Genomic DNA, 16,480 nt, shown 5'->3' with positions numbered 1-16,480 from the left:
CTGTATGGACACGGATTTCCCCTAGAATCCATGCTGATGTGGGAAGAAACTTGACAGGTGGGAAACTTTTCCTCCTCCCATATCATCCTGGTGTTACCACGTCTATGAAGAGACCCACAGGTGCAGATAACAGACCATTAGAGGAGTGAGCATCCCATGCCTACAATCAGTGCTGCGGAGGTGAGGTGGCCACAGCTGAGGAGATGCTGACTTGTACCCTGACTCACCAGACATATTGTCGTTTTTATTTTTCAAGCATCTAACTTTTTGCTTGTGAAGAAGGTAGAAAATGGCTTCTGGACGGTCAGTTACTACTCTCATGAGAGTGAAAACCAATTACTCACTCACATCTGTTCACTCACTGGTGCTCTTCACTGGCAGACCTCTGCAGCCTTGCAGCATAGCCATGGCTCCAGAATCACAGCAGAGAGCCCCTCCCCTTCTCCCTCCTGTTTTCTGCCCCTCCCATCAACACTGTGAAGCCAGGGTCATCTCTGAAGCCTGGAAACTTGGGCAAGGAAATTCACTTCTGATGAGTCCCTTAGAGCCATCTAAACCAACCAGTGGCTTTGTGATTTCAGTAACTTCCCAGGCAGACCCTGGTGCCTTTGGGGGTAAGGTGTGTGTGAGGTGTGTGTGTGTGTGTGTGTGTGTGTGTATGTGTGTGTGTGTGTGTAAAAAGGAGCATGGCACTGTCCATGGTGGTCAATGCAAGAAAGGTTTATGTGTGTGCAAAGCTATCTTTGTCAGGGCTAGCCCAGAATACAAAGTAAATGAAAGTCTCTGTGACTGTCTGCCTGCATATCCACTGAGCACTACACACAGGTCTGGTTGGTAGTGCCTTCATTCCTGGGCTTGGCCCTTTCCTCTAGCTCAAAGACAACAGTGTCTGGCTTAGTGTTTCCATAACCCAGATCTACTTAGCTTTCCCTTTTACTGACCCCTATGATGAACTCAGACCCACTCAGATAAACAGGATGATCCATATGTACAGGAAACAGAGCAGCCCCCTTGACTCCATCTGTAACTTTAGTCACATGTCATGATCAACTCCTGGGGCACCAACAGGTCTTTGTTATCATTGTTTTGCTCACCCCAATTGTGTTGGCTAGTTTTATGTCAACTTGACACAAGATAAAGCATCTGAGAGGAGGGAACTTTCAATTAAGAAAATTAATCAATAAGATTGGGCTGTACACAGCTTATAGGGCATTTTCTTAGTGACTAATTGTATTAGTCAGGGTTTCTATTCTTGCACAAACATCATGATCAAGAAGCAAGTTGGAGAGGAAAGGTTTATTCAGCTTACACTTCCCACATTGCTGTTCATCACCAAAGGAAGTCAGGACTGAAACTCAAGCAGATCAGGAAGCAGGAGCTGATGCAGAGGCCATGGAGGGGTGTTACTTACTAGCTTGCTTCTTGGTCATGATGTTTGTGCAGAAATAGAAACCCTAACTAAGACATTAATGTAGGAGAGCCAAGTTCATTGTGGGTGGGGACACTCCTGAACTCGTGTTCTTGGTTCTATAAGAAAGCACACTGAGTAAGCTATAGGAAGCAAGCAAGAAAGCAGCACTCCTTATGGCCTCTGCACCAGCTACTGTTTCCAGGTTCCTGTCCTGACTCCCTTTGAGGATGAACATTGATGAAAGTTGCTTTGGTCATGGTGTATCATCACAGCAATAGTAAACCTAACCAAGACAATAAACTCTTGGGGATGAGGGGATTTTGAAATGTCCAAGGTTTGGGAACTTCCTTTAGTTCTATGGCATCCTTCACAGATTGTCTTAGTTAGGGGTTTTTTTTGTTTGTTTGTTTGTTTTTGCTTTGTTTTTATTGCTGTGAAGAGACACCATGTCCAAGGAAACTCTTTAAAGGAACACAGTTATTTGGGGCTAGATTACAGTTCAGAAGTTTAGTCCATATCATCATGGTAGAAGGTGTGGCAGAATGCAGGCAGACACAGTGCTGGAGAGGGACTGAGAGTTCTACATCTGTATTTTCAGGCAACAAGAAGGAAGATTGATACTAGGCCTGAGCAGGAAAACTCAAAGCCAACCCAACGTGAGGTCACCAACAAGACCACCATACTCCAAGGCCACACCTCCTAAAAGTGCTTCTCTATATGTGCCTATGGGGACAATTTTCATTCAAACTAGAACACAGATGAACACCTAGGTGCCAAGTTTTGATCCCAGTGTGTGGGTGTCCAAAGAAAGATAGAAAGAAATTCTTACCCTCCAGGGGAGCTCATGACTGGCTCTATTGCCACTGACTCTCAAATCCTTTCCATTCCTGTTCTTTGACTCTGTGTGCTTGTTGGTTAGGTCAGAGAACAAAGTGTCCTTCCTCAGGAGTCATCTGTTTTAGGGTTTCTATTGCTGCAACAAAAACACCATGACTAAAAGCAAGTTGGGGAGGAAAGCGTTTACTCAGCACATACTTCCAGATCATAGTCCATCACTGGGGAAAGTCAGGACAGGAACTCAAGCAATGCTGGAATCCAGGTGCTAGAGCTGATGCAGAGGCCATGGAGGAGTGCTGCTTACTGGCTTGCTCCCCACGCCTGGCTCAGCCTGCTTTCTCACAGAACTCAAGATCACCAGCCAGGGATGATACCACCCATCACGAGCTGAGCCCTCCCCCACTGATCACTAATTGAGAAAAAGCCTTAGAGCTGAGTCTTATGGAGGTGTTTCCTCAACTGAGGCTCCTTCCTCTCTGATGGCTGTAACCTGTATCAAGTTGACACACAAAACCATCTAGTATGCCATCCATGTTTTAAAAATTATTTGATTTGATCTTTAGACTGGGTCTCCAAACAGGCATCCAGGGAGTACAAGGACTCAATTGTCTCCACTGAGAAAGAGAGAGAGAGAGAGAGAGAGAGAGAGAGAGAGAGAGAGAGAGAGAGAGAGAAGAAGAAGAAGAAGAAGAAGAAGAAGAAGAAGAAGAAGAAGAAGAAGAAGAAGAAGAAGAAGAAGAAGAAGAAGAAGAAGAAGAAGAAAAGAAGAAGAAGAAGAAGAAGAAGAAGAAGAAGAAGAAGAAGAAGAAGAAGAAGAAGAAGAGGTGGGGGGAGCAAGAGCTTGCTTTAGCTCAGATCTAGGAGAACCCCCATAATGTTGCTATTTTTGTTTCACCCTGAGCAGATCTGACAGGCTCCATGCTAGTTGAAGAAAGAACTCAGTAACTTTGTGATTTGGGCCCACCAGAACAAGGAGAGCTGGAACATGACTAGAAATAAGATGCTGGCACCTGGTGGTTTGAATGATGATACGCTGTTACTAGAGCACCCAAGAGCCTGGGTATGCCCAGGCAAGGTGGAAGATTTCTAGTCTCATGCTGAGCTGTGACTTATCTCATGGGATTTCCCAAGCCTATTTTGATTCTATTACTGAATGTCCTCTGCCCTGGCAGGCTGGCTGCCAGGAACTCCAAACATATACCTTCCATATGGAAGTTCTAGGAACCTGGGTGCATTTATGATCCAGTCCCTGGACTTGGCTCTGCTATAAATGCCTTGGGCTTAGTCACTTTTAGATACACTAAAAGGCAGCAGATGAGTAACGTGCTGGCTGCCATAAGGCCAGCCGAAGTCAATTAGGCTGCATCAGCACTGGGAGCTCTATCCAAGGTACAATTTCTGTGAACCCACAAGTGATAATTGCTCAAAGCTAGTGGTGACTGAGACATCAATGAATCCAGCTTAGTCAGTTCCTTTGGCAGTGGAGGGCTGTTCTTCCCACCTCTGTGCCCTTTATGTTGGCCTTCCTGCTCCCTGTGTTATCTGCAGGGTCTCTCTTGAATGGGATTTGCCTAGCTTTGCTAAGACCTGCCTTCTCCCCAGGGAGCTGCTGTGTTACCCTGTGGGGACAGGTGGTATCTCAGTAGACAGAGGGACCCCAACTGATGACTATCTCCTGGTGTGCATGAGTTGTAGGAACGAGGACAAATCCATCCTAGGTGTTCCTACAAAAACTTTACTGTAGGGGCCCCCAAGGCACACAAGCAGGGGTAAGGACAGAAGGCTAGATTCACCAGAAGCCCCCAGAGATTTCTACCCTTCAGCATATCCATGGCCTTGCTCATATCCTAGGTTATGCCTCTGTGGCCTGTCCTCCTGTGTTTTATCCAACCACCCTAACATTCCAACTTGACTTTGAACAGAGCTTGTGGCTGTTGGCTCCACCCTGGGGCCAGAGCAAGAAGGAACCATGCATATTGATGGTAGTTTTGTTCGGGTCTTATTTAGGCAACCATATTGCTTGGGTATATCAGGCGTAGCTTCCCTGCCATTCTAGAAAAAAAAAAGTTTTTTCTGACCCTCTGGCTCTTACAATCTTCTTGTCCCCTTATCTGTTATGTTCCCTCAGGGGTTGTGTTGTAGAATGCATTGGGCTGGGCCCTTGTTTTCAGCATTTTGTAGAGTTGTGGGTTTCTGTAATGGTACCTACCTATTGCAAATAAAAGCTTCTTTGATGAAGGTTAAGGATTAGACTTACTATGGACATAAGGACACATATCAAGCCCTGCAGTTATAAATTATGCTGGTTTAGTAAAGCGGCTATGTTAGGTTCTCCTTAAATCCACGACCTCACTAACCTTGGGGAGTTGGCAAGATTTCCAGTACCAGGCATGATCCCTCTTATTAACATTTGACCTAGGCCTTAATAGTCCATCTAGGCCTTAATATTCTACCTAGGTCTTAACAAATTAAACACTCTTGAAAAAAATCAAATTACACAGTTGTTGATTACTGCCAACATGAGTGCTACTGTTACACCTTTATGATTATCTTGACATGTGGTCACTGTTATGTTTCAGAGCTGGGTAGCACTACTTCTCCCCTTGGCAGCTTGCTTAGCATCATCCTGGGCTACGAAGGCTGGTCCTCCGGGAGGAGGCTTTCAGATCAGATCCAACTCAAACCCCCCAAGTCCTGTGTCCAAAGTGTATGATGTCTTCATCAATAGGAACTTACCTTCAACTTCTGAGAGGTTATCAAGAATAACAATAGACTATATTATTTTGGCCTCCCTTGATTAACTCAAAAGGGAGTTTTTAAATGTCTGGTACTAGTTCCCCCTCCTCCCCATAGTCTTTTTTTTTTTTCCTCATGGAAAATGTTAGCATTTAGTTAACCTCTGAAGTGGCTTTATGCCACCAGAACACAAGCACCTCTAACACCCTTTATCTTCTCTTCAGCTCTTCTGCTGGAGAATTTAGCCTTCATGGTGACAGGTTGCTTAGGGAGCTTTCCCTTCCCAAGAACTTTGTGTAGCTTGATTGAACCACATCAATGATGGGAGCAGCTCCAGTCTTGTTTTTTGCTGCATTGACTGCTCCGCGTCTACTTGCTGACCAACATCCATAATTTATCCAGGCTGACAGCTGGGCAGAAGTTCTGGTTACTCTTCAAGTGGTAATGCTGCATACTTTCCCGAAGTAACCTGGGTGATATTTGTCAAAGTTGGTCCTATGGTGATGCATGCCTCCTCCTGGGTACTTGCAGTGTTTACCGATGTGACAGTGGCCATGGCTCATGTGGCCCCAGAGTTTCTGGGTCTTTGTCAGTCTGGATGGCATGGTGATGGCAGAAAAGAAAGAGGGAGAAGCCCACAAAGTCTCTCGAGGTAGCAGGGGCAAGGTGGAATTAATGTTTTACTTCTTGCCAGGAGGCCGGTCTCGGGAGGGGATCCTGACGTCTGTAAATGTAAGTTTTATTCTCATGTAGTAATTGTCAACTCTGAAGCTTACTGCCTCTCTAACCTAAGTCTAGTCCTGGAACCTTCTAGCCTCTGTACAATTTTATTGAGGCTTGAGATGTCTTCAGCTTCTGAGATTTACTGCTCAGAAAACTCACCCTTTCTAGTTCTTTCGGAACTCTGGCTAGCTGGTTCAACTCGGCTGTTCTGATTCAAACTCCTCTCCAAGCTGACTGACTTAATCTGGCTTCTCTCTTAGACTCTGACTCCTTGCTGTGCTTGGCTTCAAACTAACTTTGGCAATCTGTTCTAATCTGGCCCATTTTTATTCTGTGGCTCATTCTGTCTTCACTCGTATCTAGCTTGTTCACTCTGCAACCTGATTCTCTAATACTGTCCCAGTAAAACTGCCTTTTAGGACCTAGGTAAAATATTAAGACTTAGATGTAATGTCAAGGCCTAGGTAACATTTACCTGGCTAGCCTGCCATGATAAGGAAACTTTCTCATAGGTTTCTGCTGTTACTAGGAAACTTTCTTTCCCAAGGTTGGTTACATATTCTGTTATGTTCTATGCCTTTGGAAACCAATCATGATAGAAGTCAGCCGAACTGTTTTATATAGTTACCTACAATAAGACTGGGCCCTAACTAGTTATCCAACAGCACTTCCTGCAACTGTGTATAAGCTTTTATGGTATAAACTGCCCTTGAGATGGACCCCAACATAAGAGAGATACTCTTTGGAATAAGACTTTCATTTTGAATACTGGTCAAGTAAAGTTTAAGTTCCTAAGACCTCCACACACATGGGTAACTAACATCCTAGTTGCAAAGCTAAGATATGAATGTTAGACAAGTCCCATGCTGACATATAAGTTAAGACATAAATATTAAAATATTAGACAAGTCCCTTGCCACAGTTGAGTACCCCAACCAATGGGAGCAGGGTAAGTGTTCAACAAAGACATGTTCCTAAGGAAATCCTCTATCCCTAGATCTTGATTGGTGGAATACCTTGGCACAGATGTTTGTGGATTTCAGGTTTAAAAACCCTGTAGGATCTTAACTTGGGGTCACGGCTCAGTTCCCAAATCAGGACGATGGCCCTGATCAATCAGACCTAGGGTGTTTGTTCAGTAAACTATCCCTGACTGACTGAGATCAGTGTCTGTGTGGTTTGTGAGGTGTTTCCTAGACCCCAACACTGCCTCCTTCATCACTTTCTTCCCTGTTCTCTTAAGTAGGTTCCCTTTCCTCTCTGCTCTTGTGAGAGTTGGGCATATCCTGTTTTGTTGAATTTTTCTCTGATTTGCCACTGTTTGCCACTCAGACATCACTTTCAAATTTGGGTGCTAACTTCTACAAACTAACTTCACATTTGTCTTTTTGGGATTAACAATATGTAGTAAGAGTATGTCTGTATTCCAGGCGGAGGAACTAAAGGTGTGTGCTAAGGGATGAGCCACACCACAAATAGAAACAAGCTTTTACAGCAACACAATCTTGGGGTTCACAGTGTGATCAAATATCTTGAGTCTATGGCTCTTGGTGCACGCGTGCACACACCCACCCACCCACCCCCACACACACACATACCACACACAGGTGAATTCAGATGGGGTTTTCTAAACACTGTCAATGCAAATGGGAACCTTAGCATGTTTATTAGGTACAACACAGGGGAAAGGGTTGGCTAGTCTCAGTACAAGGTCTCTTCAACAGTCTTGGGCTTTAAATATTTAGGACGAAGCTGTAGTTGCTAATCTTTGTACACACTGGTAATCTTTATAAACACTTATACTTGACATGCCAAGAAAAGCTTTGCTGCTGTTACTCTTGAGCCTGGCAAATTTGGATAATGGCTTTGCTCTGGGTATGAGGCATGCCCCCCCCTTCCCAATCACCTTATCAAAGCACATATTCTCTCAGAGCTTCTTCAACTCCCTACATCCCCCCCCCATTCCCATGGTATCTTTTTACTTTCCTGGTTTCTGCAGTTACTTCATATTATACAGTAACATCTGAAGATTTTGAGCTAGGAATCCCAGATGTGGCATTTGTCTTTCTGGATATGAGTTACTATAGTACAACCAGTCTAAGCTTATCCCCAGTTAGCTTAACTACAAATAAGTGAGACTCAAACACTGGTTATTTTATTTGGCTTTGACAATTACTGGGAAGTAACCCCTAATACTTTTCTAACTTATGGCCTTGCTACCTGTGCCATGTGCTCATGGTCCATCTCCCTTCCTGGTGGTTTCCTCCTCCTTCTCCCCCTTGGCCTTCCTCCTCCTCACTCTTCTCCACCCCCAACCAGGTAACTCAAAAGCCACCTACCTCTAATCCCTCTAGTAATTGGCTGTAACTAATTTTATTTAACCAATAGTTTTAAATCAAAGAACAATGTTTGTACCACCAAAGCCTGTAAATGGGAGAATTCACTGGTAGGTCTAGACCTTCAGGTACAGAACTTAGCATTCAATACACAGAAACAGACAAAACCTCAGCAAATTACTCCACTTGATATATTTTCTAGTTCCCTTCCTTCACCTCCAAATTTCACGATTTCATTTTTCTTTACAGCTGAATAGTATTTCATTGTATATGCATATTTCATTTTCATTATCTATTCTTCTGCTCAAAGACATGTAGGTTCTAGTCTCCATTCCCTAGCTATGGCTAATGGACCAGTAATGAACATGGTCATGCAAGTATCTGTGAAGAAGGACACTGATCCTTCGGGCATATGACAAGCAGTGATAAAAGTGGGTCACATGTATGGTAGATTTGTTTTTAGATTTTTTGATAATTCTCTATTCTGATTTCCACAGTTACTACACCATTTGTAACCCACAGGAAATGCAGATGGTTCTGCCCCCATCCTCACCAGCATTTATTGTTGTCTTAGTCAGGGTTTCTATTCCTGCACAAAACATCATAACCAAGAAGCAAGTTGGGGAGAGAAGGGGTTATTCAGCTTACACTTCCACATTGCTGTTCATCACCAAAGGAAGTCAGGACTGGAACTCACACAGGTCAGGCACTTTGAGGCAGAAGCTGATGCAGAGGCCATGGAGGGATGTTACTTTCTGGCTTGCTTCTTCTGTCTTGTGCAGCTTAGAACCCAGACTACCAGCCCAGGGATAGCACCACCTACAATGGGCCCTCCCACCCTTGATCACTAATTGAGAAAATGCCTTTTAGCTGGATCTCATGGAGACATTTCCTCAAGGGAGGCTCCTTTCTCTGAGATAACTCCAGCTTGTGTCAAGTTGACACAAAACCAGCCAGTACACTGACCTTAGTTGTCTGACCAGGGTGAGATAAAATTTCAAAGTTGTTCTCATTTAAATTTTCTGAATTTCCTTGAATGATGATCTTTGAGTTTTTTAAAAGTCATTTTTAGTTCTTCTTTTGAGAACTCTGATCAGATCATATCCACAGCCCATACTCTGAATGGCTCCTTTGTTTTTACAATTCTGTATATGGTGTGCATATTTATCCTGTTGGATGTATAGCTGGCAGATTCACTCTCACTGTTGCCTTCCTTTTCTCTTGACTGTTTCCTCAGCTCTGCAGAAGCATTTTAGTTTTATGAGGTCCCACCTGTCAATTGTTGGCCATAATTCCTGGGCAAACGAAGTCCTATTCAGAAAGCCCTTGTCTACACATTTATCTTGTAGGATAGGGCCTATCTTTTCTTTTCTTTTTTCTTTTTTAAATTGGAATTAATTTTTATTTGGTAACCCTTCTTTATTCTATTTAGTAAAATGTTACTACTTTCTTACTATTATTTATTATATTGACTTATGTGCTATGAATTTTATATAATTTTAAGCTAGCTATTTTTTATTGGATATTCTCTGTATTTACATTTAAAATGTTATGCCCCCTCCCCATTTGCTTCCATGAAGGGGTTCCCTCTCCCAACCACCCTCTCCACCTCAGTGCCTTGGCATTCCCCTACACTGGGAAAACACATCTTCACTGGTCAAAGCCCTCTTCTCCCATTGATGCCAGACAATGATATTCTCTGCTACATATGCAACTAGAACCATAGGTCTCTCCATGTGTGCTCAATGTTTACTGTTTTAGTCCCTGGGAGTTCTGGAGGGTTTGGTTGGTTGATAATGTTGTTCTTCCATTGGCTGCAAATCCTTTCAGCTCTTTCAGTCCTTTCTCTAGCTCTTTCATTGGGGTCCCTGTGTTCAGTCTGATCATTAGCTGCAAGCATCCTCAACTGTATTTGGATGACTGATAGGGCCTCTGAGGAGGCATCCATATCAGGCTCTTGCCAGTAAGCACTTCTTGGCATCAGCAATAGTGCTTGGGTTTAGTGACTGCATATGGGGTGGATCCCCAGGTGAGGCAGTCACTAAATGATCTTTTCATCAATCACTGCTCCTCTATTTGTTCCTGTATTTCCAACTATGAGTGTTTTGTTCTCCCTTCTAAGAAGTACTGAGGCATCTACAGTTTGGCCTTCCTTCTTTTTGAGCTTCATAAGGTCTGTTTCTTGGGTATTCAGAGCTTTTTGGAGCTAGTAACCACTTATCAGTGAGTGGATACTATGTGTGTTCTTTTGTGACTGGGTTACCTCACTCAGGATGATAGCTTCTAGTTCCATCCATTTGCCTAGGAATTTCATAAAGTCATTATTTCTAATAACTGAGTAGTACTCCATTGTGTAAATGTGCCACAATTTCTGTATCCATTCCTCTGTTAAAGGACAGCTGGGTTCTTTCCAGTTCCTGGCTATTAGAAATAAGGATGCTATGAACATGGTAGAGTATGTGTCCTTATTATATGTTGGAGCATATTTTAGGTATATGCTCAGGAGTGGAATAGCTGGGTCTTCATGTAGCACTGTGTCCAATTTTCTGAGGAACTGACAGACTAATTTCCAGAGTGGTTGTACCAGCCTGCAATTCACACCAACAATGGAGGAGTGTTCCTCTTTCTCCATATCCTCACCAGCATCTGCTGGCACCTGAGTTTTTGATCTTAGCCATTCTGACTGGTGGAAGGTGGAATCTCAGGGTTGTTTTGATTTCCATTTCCCTGATAACTAGGGATGTTGAGAATTTCTTTAGGTGCTTCTCAGCCATTTGGTATTTCTCAGTTGAAAAATGTTTGTTTAGCTCTGTACCCCACTTCTCTGGAGTCTAACTTCTTGAGTTCTTTGTATGTATTGGATATTAGACCTCTATCAGATGTGGGGTTGGTAAAGATCCTTTCCCAATCTGTTGGCTGCTGTTTTGTTTTCTTGACAGTGTCCTTAGCCTTACAAAAAACTTGCAATCTCATTAAGTGCCATTTATCAATTCTTGATCTTAGAGCACAAGCCATTGGTGTTCTGTTCAGGAAAATTTCCTCTGTGCCTATGTGTTCTAAGCTCTTCCCCACTTTCTCTTCTAATAGTTTCAGTGTACCTGGTTTTATGTGGAGGTCTTTGGTCCTCTTGGACTTGAGCTTTGTACAAGGAGATAAGAACAGATCGATTTGCAATATTCTGCATGCTGACTGCCAATTGAACTGGCACCATTTGTTGACAATGCTGTTCTTTTTCCATTGAATGTTCTTAGCTCCATTGTCAAAGATCAAGTGACTGGGCTGGAGAGGTGGCTCAGTGGTTAAGAAAACTGAGTGCTCTTCCTGAGTTCAAATCCTGGCAACCATATGGTGGCTCACAGCCATCTGTAATGAGATCTGATGCCTTCTTCTGGTGTTCTGAAGACAGCTACAGTGTACTTATATATAATAAACAAACAAATCTTAAAAAAAAAAAAAAAGATCAAGTGACCATAGGTGTGTGGGTTCATTTCTGAGTCTTCAGTTCTGTTCCACTGATCTACCTGCCTGTCTCTGTACCAATACATTTTTTTTTTTAAATCATGATTGCTCTGTAATACAGCTTGAACTCAGGGATGGTGATTTCCCCAGTAGTTCTTTTATTATTGAGAATAGTTTTCTTTTTCTTTTTTTTTTTCATTTTTTCCTTTATTTATTTAATCCACATCTAGGAGGTTCAGACAAATAGTTAAAATGCATAATTTATTTCTCTATGTCTGTGTTCTTAGCTGTTCTTTTATCAGAAACCCCTTTGAACAAAAACAGGTGTGAAATTAGGGGATTTTGATGAAAATTAAAAGCTAATTAGAGTACAGGGCCTTTAAAATATAAAAACACTGTTAAAAGCTGAAACAATATGAAAAGCATAGTTGTCTTGAAAGTAAGATCTTGGTCCACAAACATGAAATAAAGGCACCATTCACAGACAAAGCAACATAATCCCACAAAGCAGTGTAGCTGAGCTAATGCATACACAGGGTGAAAAGCTGACCTACTTTTTTTGTTTTTCTTGAACTTCACACAGTCTGTGACTTGTTTCTAGGGTGTTCAGAGCTTTCTGGGGTTAGTATCCCATTATCAGTGACTGCATATTATGTCTGTTCTTTTGTGACTGGGTTATCTCACTCAGGATGATATTCTCTAGATGCATCCATTTTCTTAAGAATTTCATAGTCATTGTTTCTGATAGCTGAGTAGTACTCCATTGTGTAAATGTACCACAATTTTTGTATCCATTCATCTACTGAAGGACATCTGGGTTCTTTCCAGCTTCTGGCTATTATAAATAGAGCTGTTATGAACATTGTGGTGCATGCGTCTTTGTTGTATATTGGAGTGTCTCTGGGGTATATGCCCAGAAGTGGAATAGAGAATAGTTTTCAATATCCTGGGTTTTTTCTTATTCCAAATAAATTTGCAAATTGCTCTTTCTAACTCTATGAAGAATTGAGTTGGAATTTTGATGGGGATTTCATTGAATCTGTAGAGCAATTTTGACAAGATGGCCATTTTTACTATGTTGGTCCTTCCAATCCTTGAGCATGGGAAATCTTTCCATCTTCTGAGATCTTCTTCAACTTCCTATCTTTTCTTCTAGCAGTTTTAGGCTTTATATTGATAGCTGTGGCTGTCAGGACCCCACTCTGTAGGTCAGGCTAGCCTAAAACTCAGAAATCTGTCTGCCTCTGCCTCCAAAGTGCTGGGATTAAAGGCATTCGATACCACTGCCTGACAATTCTTTTTTCCCCCGTCTTCTATTTCTCTGAAGAATGTTGTGTTGTTTTTATTAAGCTGTGTAACATCCATAAATGCCTCCGGTAGAATGGTTATATTTTCACAATAGTAATTTTGCTAACCTGTTAACATGGGGAGTTTTTCTGTTTTTTAGTGTCTTCCTCAATCTACAGAATTTAAAGTTTTCATGGTAAGGGTCTCTTATCTCCTTTGTTAGGTTGTGGTTTGAAGGAGAATGGCCCTTATAGGTTCATATATTTGAATGTTTGGTCCCTATTTAGTGGAGCTGTTTGGGAAGGATTAGGAGGTATGGCTTTGTTGGAGGATGTGTGTCACTAGGGATGGGCTTTAAGGTTTTAAAAGCTCATGCCAGATCTACTCTCTGTCCCTGTCTCTGTCTTTCCAGTTCCTCTCTGCTTGGCACTTGTAGATCAGATGTGAACATTCTCAGCCACTGCCGGATGCCACATATGCCTGTCATTTTGCTCTCTGACAGGATGTTCATGGACGAACCCCCAAAACTGTAAACAAGACTGCCAACAAATAATCTTCCTTTTTAAGTTGCCTTAATCATGGTTTATTCACAAAAATAGAACAGTAATCAAGATGGAAGTTAGTACCAGGGACTGGCCTGGCCATTCTGTTGTTTGGAGAAAATATAAAAGACTTTGGACTAGAAAATCAGTTGAATGCTCTAAGAGGCTCTAAACAGGCTGTCTTAGTAGGAGCATGGAAGACAGTTGTGCTGAGAGCAATGTGGGTCATAGAGGCTCAGCTCAAGGTTTTAGAAGGGCACAATATTAGCAGCCAGGCTACAGACCATTCTTGTGATATTTTGGCAAAGAAAGTGTCTGGTTTTCCTTGCCCTAAACATCTGCCCAAGACTGCATTAAAGGTTTTTTGAACTAGCATCTTTGGCAGAGGAGATTTCAAGATAACCTAGTAGTGACTGTGTCATGTGTCGTATGGTTATTATTATTATTAGTGACCACTCTTATGTCGAGCTACAGTGGAAAGGTGTGAGGGGGTAAAAACAAAAAGTTTAAGCTAACAAAGAGCACCATGTAGGAGCCAAGCCTTGTACTCAAAAAGATGGGAATCCCTGATGATAAATGGAACAAAGTGGGTGGTACCTTCAGGGAGAAACTCCACCCAGTTAAAGCTGCAACCTTTCAAAGGCAAAGGCTGAAAGTCACCACAAACATAAGTCATGGAGGGAACCAGGTCTTAGCCAAACCAAGCAGAAGAACTCGACAGCATCAGTACAGTGTTACTGCTTTGTCAAGGAAAATATAGGTCAAGAGGAGTTGTCGGATCATCTTCTGTGATTAAGGAAAGCAGCTGAGGCCAGGTGTGGCCAGGGGAGTCTCTTCATGGAGACCTGGAGAACATATCACATAAAGCTGTGAAGGTAAAGTCTGAATTGCATGCATGGGAGACCCTAAGATGTTGGAAATGCCAAAGCCACGGGACACCTGCCAAGGAGAGCTGCAGCCAGCATATGAAACCAGCCTAAGGGAAAGAAGTGTGTTGCAACTGACAAAGCTGGAAGGAGTGGGGTATGGAGAGATATCTGATAAGCCTTTTGACAGTGGGCACAGAGATATGAAATTTGTAATTTGCCCTGATGGGCTTTGGTTTTGCTTTGGTTCAATAGTTCCTCCGTGAGCCCCCTTTCTTATATTTTTGAAACAGTAAAGTATATTCTGTGCCATTGTATGCTGGAAGTATATATACACTTTGCTTTTTGATTTTATAGGGGGTTACTATTAAGAGATTGTCTTGAGTCTCAGAAGAAACTTTGGGTTCCCCCAACCTCAGGTAAGAGTTTTTCTGTATATAGCCTTGGTTGTCTGGATTAATCTGAACTCAAACTCAGGATATACTTGCCTCTGCCTCCCAAGTGCTGGGACTAATGCTGTATGCCACTACCACCCAGCAGGGACCTTAGACAAACAGTTTTGAGACAGTAAATAACTATGGGGACTTTTCAGTTTGCCTGAATGGATTTTACATTATGATCTGGCTACAAGTCTATGTGGGCCAGGGAATGGAATGTGGTAGTATGAATGAGAATGGCCCACATTGGCTCATAGATTTGAATGTTTGATTCCCAGTTGGTGGAACCGAATCAGAAGGTGTGACCTCATTGGAGGAGCTGCGCCACTGGGAGAAGTCTTTGAGATTTCAAAGACTGTGGAAATCAATATGGCAGTTCATCAGGAAGTTGGCAATGACTCACTTGAACCACTGTTGGTCATATATCCAAAGGATGCTTCATCTTATCACAATAGCACTTGTCCAACCATGTTCATTATACGGATAAACTGGCAAATTTATTTATTTATTTTTTTGGTAAATTTATACAATGGAGTATTATTCAGGCATCAGAAAGAGACATTATAGAACTTGCCTATTCATGGGGCTCTTTTCCTTTTGTTGGGTTGCCTGGCACAGCCTTCATGTGATGGTTTTTGTCTTATCTTACTATATTTTATTTTGTCTCATTTGGATGTTATCTCTGGGCTGGCAGTTTGAATAGGGCTTTGTGATGAAGGGTGAATAATGTGGAATCAATGGTTAGTAATTGAGGAAGCAGGCTGGGAAATGGTGTACATCTTTAATCCCAGATCTGGGGAGGCAGAGGCAGGTGATCCAGGTGAGTGTATGTATTCAATTCTCAATCCACAAACCCTCTACACAATGAGATTATATCAAATAGACAAAAAAAAAAAAAAAAAAAAAAAACAAAAAAAACTGCCCTTCTGTAAGAGATATTATTAGACCTATAAAACCCTTAAATGTTCATAGCTATTTAATGCCAATTAAGCTCACCTGGATCTAGCTCATCCTTACGGAGGTTCATCTTGGAACTTCTCTTCCATCCAGCCTCTTTCTCTCCACCTCCCTTACCCTGGCTCTCCTTTATTTTACTAATTAGAATGGGAAGGTTCAGAAGGAGCCACCTCGGGACTGGGGGTCCCTTCTTGGGGAAGTGGAATTAACATTAAAATATGAACAGCTTCAGGAAAATCTACAGAGGAGAAATCATCTAACATATAAATAGAAGTATTTTTGAGTGGTAGTTTGAATTAGTATGGCAGACAATAATTCTACAATTTAATCTTCATATACCTGAGACTTTCCAGTTAAATACAACCCCCACCCCCTTCACCCTATTTTATCTCACAGTGATCTCAGTAGATACTCACCATGGTTACTATCAAATGCTGCTAAGGAATCTTAGCTTTAGAGAACTCATGGGCTATTCCCTGTGGATTTCACTGTAACCTATTGGGTTTCAACCTCCACCTTTCCTATCTATTTGTCAGACTACCACTGAAAATTAAAGTTAAAAAAAAAGATTTCCACTATTCACAGATCTCTGTCTGTCTGTCTGTCTTGTGCTTGTGGATCGAAATTTAAACTCTCAGCTACTGCTCCAGTAGAAAAATCCTGCTTTTATAAGTTGTCTTGGTGTTTTATTACAGCAGTAGAAAAGTAGCTAAGGCAGTCAGTCGCCTGAATTCAGAGTATATTCAGGCTGTGATTTAGGTCACTGGCTCAATGTCCTGTGTCATCTCTGAGACACTCTGATATACTGGGAAAGGCTCCATGGTTAGGTGTGAGGACTCCAGGGCCCAGGAATCTCACATCTGTCCACTGTCCCAGTGCCCATGTGTAC

This window comes from Micromys minutus (genome assembly GCF_963924665.1).
Source record: "Micromys minutus genome assembly, chromosome: 20".
In the NCBI taxonomy this organism is placed as follows: domain Eukaryota; kingdom Metazoa; phylum Chordata; class Mammalia; order Rodentia; family Muridae; genus Micromys; species Micromys minutus.
This window is presented reverse-complemented; position numbering follows the sequence as displayed.